The sequence below is a fragment of the Budorcas taxicolor genome, chromosome 1 (assembly GCF_023091745.1).
Source record: "Budorcas taxicolor isolate Tak-1 chromosome 1, Takin1.1, whole genome shotgun sequence".
Taxonomy (NCBI): domain Eukaryota; kingdom Metazoa; phylum Chordata; class Mammalia; order Artiodactyla; family Bovidae; genus Budorcas; species Budorcas taxicolor.
In genome coordinates this window covers 116839927-116846625 of record NC_068910.1, presented here as the reverse complement: position 1 = coordinate 116846625, position 6699 = coordinate 116839927, and positions in this window count along the sequence as shown.

The window sequence follows — 6699 nt, the reverse complement described above, 5'->3', positions numbered from 1 at the left end:
TTGTCAACTTCCTGCAGAATTTTTTTTTCCCAAGGTCATTGGCTTTGTAACTGAAAAAATGGTTCCTCTTCAGTCTAACCCATATCTATCTTATTTTTCAAAACTATTTCTTCAGCTCACAGCTTCATCATACAGCTACCGAAGGGCCTTAATCATCAGGTCAAAAGTGGAACTCCATCCCTGTGTTGTATGTTCTATGGGTAACACCTTTTTATCTTGCAAATTGTGAAGTAAGGTTAGCTAAATGAGAACGAGATTCTTGACTTTAAAAAAAGAGAGAGAGGAGAGTAAAGAAGTGACATTTGTTTTTCTTAGGGGATTGGAGGAAGCTGACCAAGGAATAGAAGATAGATGCCTCAGTGCTAAGGATCAAATGTTTTTCATGGGTTGGCTAGGAAGAATAACTTGGGTCACCTACTGAAAACACAGATACTCAAGCTCTACTGCCTACAGGAGTGGGTCTTCAACTTGGGTATCCATTGGAATCACTAGGGGAATTTAAAAAGTTACTGATGACCTGCTCCCACCACCAGTGTGTCTGATTTAATGGTCTGGACTATACCCTTGTGTGTATTTTTTACTTGTAACACATTGCTAAGGGTTGGTCTTAACTTTGAACATCAAATCACTAGTTAACTACGTGCTTGGAATGTGGTGTCTGATACCATCTGACTACCTAGATGCTCTCTTTCCAGGTGCTTGTAATATGAAGTCAAGGTTGCAGCTATTCCCTAGAGGTTCTATTTGACTGTACCAACTCAATGGACATGAATTTGAACAAGCTCCGGGAGTTGGTGATGGACAGGAAGGCCTGGTGTGCTGCAGTCCATGGGGTCGCAAAGAGTTGGACACAACTGAGCAAATGAACTGAACTGAACTGAACTGAGGATGGTGGCAATAAATAAATGCCCATGTGATTTTGGGAGTGATTTTCATAGATAGAAACATTTGTTTCCCTGGGTGTTTCTGGAAAAGGATTCAATAAATGCATAAGGCAACCACAAGTTGGAGCCTTAAGTCAACAACAGGTTGTTCTTGTAGACAGAGAAATAGACTAACTTCTAAATTATGCTGTGGATGTGCCGAGCTCATCCTCACATCCTCCTTCACCATGAGACTATCCTTCACTCTTTTTCAATTCTCTCTTCCCAGACCAATTGACTTAGTTTCCTCACTTCTAGCCAAACTTGCCTGTTTGGTGTTTGGTGTTCTCTATGATTTTTCACGTTCACAGCCTCTTTCTTATCTCATTCCTGAGCTACTTATATCAAAACCTTATCTAATCTTAATACTCAGTATAAATCTACCACTTTAGTGAACTCTTCGCTTATTTCTCATCTAGAGCTAATCTCATGAAAATCTGAATACCCATCCAGTCTATCATGTTATCACTGTGGTGTCACTTTAACTTGCATTGGCTGTAAATGCTTGGTGAGCAATGCTTCTGTTCAAAACATAATAAACACGTACACATGATTAACATTAGCATACTTATATTTTTTAAAATTGGGAGCAGTGGTATTTCAGTACTTATTATATTTGAAGTCGGTTATGTTATTAACCTGTGCAAGCAACTCATAGTGATTATGTTATAGACTGGATGAGATTTCAGATTTTCATGAGATCAATTCTAGATGAGAAATAAGAGTTCACTAAAGTGGTGGATTTATGCTGAGTATTAAAAATACATAAGGTTTTGATATAAGTAACTAAGGGCTGCTGCTGCTGCTGCTAAGTCGCTTCAGTCATGTCCGACTCTTAGCGACCCCATGGACTGCAGCCTACCAGGCTCCTCTGTCCATGGGATTTTCCAGGCAAGAGTACCGGAGTAGGGTGCCATTGCCTTCTCCACTAAGGGATGAGTCTTACCTATTTTATTAGGTTGCTAGGGCTGCCATCGCAAAATGTCATAGACTTTGTGGCTTAACAAGAATTCATTTTCTCACAGTTTTGGAGGCTGGAAGTCTGAGATCAAGGTGTCCTCAGGTTTGCTTTCTTCTGAAGCTTCTCTCTTTGGCTGGTATGTGGTTGTCTTCTCTCTCTCTTCACATGGTGTTCCTTCTGAAAGTATCAATGTCTAAATTTCCTGTTTTTATAAGGACACCAGTCATATTAGATTATGACTCACTCTAATGACCTTATTTAACTTAATTACCTCCTTAAAGACCTTTCTCCAAATAGTCACATTCTGAGGTACTGGGGAGTTAGGACTTCTACACATGAAATTTGGTGGGCTATAATTCAGCCCACAACAGCCAACTTGCTACATTACTGGCGCACATTATATTTCAGGACTGTATGTAAATTTTAGCACACTGTAAACAAGCAAGCAAAGAGATACCTGGTTAGTGTTACATAAGCCAACAGGGAAGTTGCCATCTGTGTGTTATGATCATGCTAATAATTGAATTGAACGACAATTCTATGCGTAAGACTCTGAAGGTAAGAAAAGACAAGCAATTATGAGCTTAATTTTATTGATATTACTTATAAAGTCTTGACTCATAGTTGCTCACATAAGAGTTTACTTTTTAAGCAATAAGCATACCTGAAGTTAAAATTAAAGAACATAAAACGCCTTCGGGTATAGTTGAGAAGAGGCTGGAATTTGTCGTTTGACCTTGGTTGCATGTGTGCATGCTAAGTCACTTCAGTCATGTCTGACTCTTTGCAACCCTATGGAGTGTAGCCCACCAGGCTCCTCTGTCCATGGGTAACTACTTTTCTGAGCCTTCATCTCGTCATCTATGAAATGCTGTGTTATCTGCTTTATCTCTGCTTTATTTCTGAATGTTAAAATCCTTTGTAAGTTATGAAGCAGCATTCAAGTATTATTCAATCTATTATGAAGGGCCAGGAAGAAATTTAGAGAGGCACCCCTAAGACGGTATCATTCCCTACCAATTAAGTAGTTAACAGAGGCTCAGAGAAACTGAGGGTAAATTGCTGCAAATAAAAGATAGCTATCTTCTGTTGTTTTTCTTTATGAAAATTTCCCTGGCAGTATCCACCTACCATGTATGACAACATGAATAAACCCAGACATTATGCTAAGTGAAATAAGCCAGTTAGAGAAGGGCAAATACTTTGTGATTCTACTCAAAGATATCTTTCTTCAAACTCAGAAACAGAGGGTAGTATGGTGGTTGCCAGGGGCTGAGGGAAAGGGGAAACGTGGAGTTGCTGTTCAATGGGTATGAAGTTTCAGTCATGTAAAATGAGTAAGTTCTAGAGACCTGCAGTACTACACTGCAATTATGGTTGTGTGTGTGGTAGTCGCTCAGTCTTGTCCAACTTTTTCCAACCCATGGACTGTAGCCCACCAGGCTCCTCATCCATGGATTTCTTCAGGCAAGAACACTGGAGTGGGTTGCCACTTCCTTCTCTGTAATTATGGTTAGCAATACTTTATTGTACATGCAACAAATTAGAGAAGGTGAGCAGGTAGACATCATGCTACCTGTTGTTACTATAAAGAAAAAATTCAGAACCCCAATCTTGAGTGGGATAACGAGGCCTTTACTCAAGTCCCTGACAAAGAAAGGGCTCCTATATTTTAAAAAATGCTTTCTAAAGGTTGTTCAAATTTTTAAGCCACTCCTTACTTGGCCTCCCCTGCATCTCTAGTCTAGGTGGCAAATTAGCCTTGGGCCCTGGGCCAGCCCCCTTGGCACTAGGTGTGATGATGGAGTAGGAAGTCAAAGACTGAGATTCCAGAGCCTACTAATGCCTTTAGGATCCCTCCCCATTATCTCTTTTCTTCCCTGCACTACTGATTAAAATACTGTTGTACTCTTTGCACTTGGGCCAAAATTACTACTTGTGGCTCTTAAAGGCAGGTGTAAGGGTCAACAGCTTTGAAATCAGTGCCTGCCATCATGATCATTGCTCCTCGTTGTTAAAGGCAGTAAATGTAGTGAGAAGTTTGAATACCCACTGGGTTTATAACATAATAAATAGACTTGATCCTTCTGATTCTATCAGTCAACAACCCACTGTCTTCTTCACATTTCTCTCTTGTTCATACCTATATACTGAGTACCTACTATAATACCTGCCACTTCGTGAGTAACAATCTCAATGGAAAAGAGAGTAAGTAGGGTTGGTAAAGCCCATATGGCTCAAGTAAATCATGTTAAACAAATCAGGACACGTTGAAAGTTTGCTGAGGGCCCATCTCTAACTTTGCTGCTCCACTTCTTAGAGTCACTAAACTTGTCAATGGTCCCAGAGCCATGAAGAATGGATAAAGCAGCCAAGCAGCATTTGAAAAGTGGGAGGTAATGCTGCTTAACCTGTTTTTACAGAATTAATCTTCTTTTAAGGATTGAAAGGTAAATGTAGAGTCAGAAATACAACCGAGGAGACTAGGCCAGATCACAGCCCCTCCATGTCCCAGGCTAGCTGGCTGGGAGGTCAGGCAAAGTGACACAAAACTCAAGAGAATGACTTCTTTAATCAATGTCAAGGCTCATTAAGTTGCAACTAGCCTGGAAAATAGCAGGAATCTTCTTCAGGATTAAGGACCATGGTTGCTGGCCTTGCTTTTTCAGGAGAGTATGAAAATGAAGAGTCCTTCTGACAGAGGTGCAGTTGTTGGAGCGGTGAGGGCAGCTAGAGAAGCAATCTTCATGACCTCTGTTGAGTTGAGAAAACAGCTGGACAGCTGACATTTTCATCAGCTGTGTCTCTGCCCAGCTGCACAGATGGGCACTTAAATTATATAATAAATCACCAGCATTCCAATGTACCCAACAAGCCTTGTCAGTCACATTGCTTAAAACCTTTAGAACCACAAGATCTTTGAGTATTTTCCTCACAGATGGACCTGTTTGCTTTCTAATGCCTATTGTTGTAAAGCAAAGAATCTCTGGGAAAAAAGAGAACACTTGTATTAAATCCCATGTTATATCTTTGATTCTTTCACTTTGCTGGAGATCTTGCTTGGCTTCTTAGGAAACACGTGGTCTCATCTGTGAATGGAAATTGTTGCCATCTAATCCCAATGTATCTTCTAGGGTAAAACTGAAATTGAGTTTTGTGAAATTAAAAAACAAAAAAGTCATAGTATTTTTATTCTTACAGGTTGTAGAGAGTTTAACTTCATCAGTATTCAAGTGGTCTTGTACCATTCATGATGACTCAACAGCAATGTGTCTACAAATTATTCAAGCTCTTTTCATGACTCATGCCATGTATTATGGCAGAGTAAATTTTTCCCTCTCTCTTGGAAAAAAAAGGCCTGTTTTTCTTATGAAAAAGGTTAGACATTTGGAAAATTTAAGAAAGAGATTTTGCTAATATTAATAAATGGTTATTAACATTTTAAAAGTGAATTAAAGGCTTGTCACTAAAATACAACTAAGATCCTAGAAACCAAAGACCTGTATGTGGTGGAACATGAGCACTGATATTTTGGTGATTTCCAGTGATTCTTCCAGAAATGCTTGCTTAGAGTCATGTACCCATGTGAAAAGAGGCTGATCAGTGGTCTATGTAGGGTTGGAACTAGTTTGACCTGAATATATCTAGATAACCTATTGTCATTGAGAGTGAATCTACACCTTCTGAAGCCTTCTCCATCTACTTGGTCAACATGCCCCTCCTTTCTTCTGGTCAATTTCCCAAGAAAGCCAGGGACAAAATTAATGCAGAAGATGGTCTGATGGGCAAGGCCATTCCTGCTCCTGGTGCCATGCTGCCATGCTCTCCCTTCAGTCATGTCTGATTCTGTGCAACCCCATGGACTGTAGTCCACCAGGCTCCTCTGTCCATGGGATTTCTATGGCAAGAACACTGGAGTGGGTTGCCATTTCCTTCTCCAGGGGATCTTTCTGACCCAGGGATTGAACCTGTGTCTCTGAAGTCTCCTGCATTGGCAAGTGGGTTCTTTACTACTAGCACCACCTGGGAAGCCCACCCTGCTCCCAGGGCTGGGCGTAAAGAGATCTGAAATGACTGATCAGCTCAGGACTGTCATTGCTTCTAGCTGGTTCCTACTGTCACTGTGAAGTCCATGCCCAAAGTCTAACAGATGCTTACCTACTCTGTGTGATGTCCTTGCTGGTCTGGATTCCTGCCAGCCTCACAGTAGATCGCTGCATTTGGGCTTTGAGCATGTAGCTCTCTTAGGGCATACTCAGATATTCTGCCATTGTTCATCATAACAAAACATTCTGTGTGTCACTGTGTCATCATAGGTAGCCTTCATCACAGGGAGACCCCTCCACAAGTGTAGACTGGGGACACCACCCTAAACTTGTCCTTCCCTCAAGGTTTTTTCAGGGTCATCCTTAACAGTTCCAACTCCTTAGCTTTGGGCAGAACCATCCTGTCCACCATTCCAAGTCTATTTAACTGTGAGTCTCACAGAGGGGGAAGTCAGTGATTTGGGCTCTTTGCCATAGGAGGCCTGGGGTCCTTTTGCAAAATGATCCATCACTTTCCAAGGACAAGTTCTCTTTATGAAATAATGAGGTAGGTTGTATTAAAAAAAAAACACTTTTAAAAAGATATTATTACACTTTCCTTTTAAAATCATGGATACTTAACTATTTACATAACTGAGAATTTCCTTTTGAATAACTCTTTCCTAAAAGATTTTTTGTTTCAGGTAATTTGTAGTCTATACATATAAACATAAGAATGAGTGATATAATTTTAAGTACTTCCTTGTCCCCACCAATGAGCGCCCTGTTT